This window comes from Mustela putorius, unplaced genomic scaffold, assembly GCF_011764305.1.
Source record: "Mustela putorius furo isolate JIRA1106 unplaced genomic scaffold, ASM1176430v1.1 tig00000224_pilon_pilon_pilon, whole genome shotgun sequence".
NCBI classification, from domain to species: Eukaryota; Metazoa; Chordata; class Mammalia; order Carnivora; family Mustelidae; genus Mustela; species Mustela putorius.
Window position 1 is genome coordinate 12,361,457 of NW_025421321.1, and position 2,337 is coordinate 12,363,793.

A 2,337-nucleotide genomic window follows, 5' to 3' on the forward strand; every position below is an offset into this window, starting at 1 on the left:
GTCTGTCCTTCCATTATTTTTTTGTGCATATATTGTGGTGGGGGGTATGCATACACATTACTGGCCTATTGGTACATGCACAGAGCTGTGTCCTGATTCCTTTCCACTGTGGCAGGTAGTTAAGAGCATGGGAGTTAAGAGGCTAGGGGCAGGAGGCTGGGTTCAGAGTCCCTGAGTTTAAATCCTGTTTCTGCCGCTTGTCGGTTAAGCCCTTTGGATAAACTAGATGCCTCAATTTTCATGCTTTATTTGCTAGTCAACCTTAGGCAAGTTCCTCCTCCAGGCCACAGCTTTTAGAAGGAGGATAAAAATAGAATTTGTCTCCTATGGGTGTAAGAATCAACCTATATAAACTTTTTGGCAGAACACCTGGCACATAGTAAGTACTCAACAAATATTCCCTACGGTTATTTTTTTCCCATGCATCTTCCATGCCGTGACAAAATCTTGAAAATCACCATTTCAAACACCTGATTATTGCTCTTTTATACCCTACTCTATTCAAGTTCATCATATATATTGTTTAGTTTCTATAACAAGGCGGTGGTTTTTGCGCACCTACACCTTTGCCCCAGTTGGGATTATTTCCATAGGCAGGCATCCTAGAACTGGAATGAATGGATTAAGAGTATGACAATTTTTAAATGACTCTTTAATAGCTATGCCAAATTGCTTTGGCAGAAAAAATTTTAAAGAACGGGGCTTAAGCATGGTTTTCAGTCTCGGATTCTTTTTTCCCACTCCTTCCTTCCTTTCTTCCCCAGCCCTTAAATCATAGCCTGTGAAGCCATACCCTTCAGGGTCTTAGACTTTTGACACGGTCCCTTGGTGTGAAAGGGGCCGGCGGGCTCGAGAGGGAGGAGGGAGAGAAAACCGGTTTGAAAGTCACACTCCCGGACTGTTTTAGTGAGTGTACCAGAGTGACAGATGCGGTGGCGGTCACGTGACCTGAGCATGACCTCATAGCTCCCAGCTCCCGGTTCCTCGCCCCCGCCCTGAGCGACCAGCGGTGGCAGGAGGCGGAGGGCGTCGTCATCGCCCTACGCGGCGGGTTACCTAAAGGAGCTGTGGGAATTTGGGAATGCTCCTTGGTTCCCTGGGCGCCGAGAATGGGGACGCTAGGAAGCCCAAACTTCATCGCAGGTTTAGCTAGCATTTGTGGAATGCTATAGGGTGCCGGGTTCTGGCTGCAGGCCAAGCTCGGCGCCAGGCGCTGTACACATCTCATCTGGCTTACTTACTATCCCTGTCTTACTGGAGACCCAATTGAGAGAACTCCCGGCCCGCGCTGGGAGTGAGGACCGACCTGTAGGAAACCGCGCGCGGGGCTGGGGGTCGGGGTGTCGGGAGAGGGTTGTGTGTGTGCATGCGCGTAAAGGCTGCCCAGCCAGAGTGGGCGTGAGGGCCGGGGTGGCGCTGGCGCCCGGGGCTCGGGGAGGAACCCTGCGGCGGAGGCAGCAAGGGCAAACCAGGGCTCACGGGACCTGACAGGGTATCTGGAGTGGAGAGTATTGATTGGAGGGAGGGAGAGCTCCTTGGCCCATTTCCCACCAACCCAGGGCGGGGGAGAGCCGCGCAACGTGGAGAATGCCCTCAAGTCTCCCAAGATGTAGGGACATACTCAAAGTTTGGTTGGTTTCGCATTTATTCTACGTAGGTTCCTTGCACGCAAGAGCCAGACTTGGGGGCCCTTGTGTGTGGGTGTGTGTGGGGGGGGATGTCTAAAATTTTTATTGCAGACTCCTAGAAGAATGGTGGAAATCTAGGTACCCCTCTTGCACATTTGTAGGAGCAAACATTCCATTTTTTTTCATAGTATAGTGACATAGGGTGTGCTCTCTAGTGTGTGTAAATATTGAAAAATAAAACTGTTTCAGAATGAAGTACTATAACAATTGATACCCACTGCCATCTTTAAAAAAAAACAAAAACGTGAAGTTTGTAACAGTAGGAACAATGTCATCTTTTTTTCCCCTCCAGTTTATATTTTCATTCTACTTTTCCTACAGAAATTCATCCTCATCTATTTTTATGACTGGGTTTTATATATCACCTTATCATACTTCCCTCCAAAAGCTATATATATAAAATGAATTACTTTTTAAAAATTTCCTGTGACCACAGATTCTGTTAGAGAATATTTTGTCTGGATTTGTACCATGACAACTAGTATACAATTAATCAAAACAAATGCTATTAGGAATTTTAATAGATACTAAGAAAGCAAAAAATAAAGCTTAATTGGAAATACATTTCTTAATGAGATGAAGATATTTTCCTGCCCCAGTTAGTTCCTATCTCAATAAATGAATGTTACTGCTAGATGAGGTCACGCCA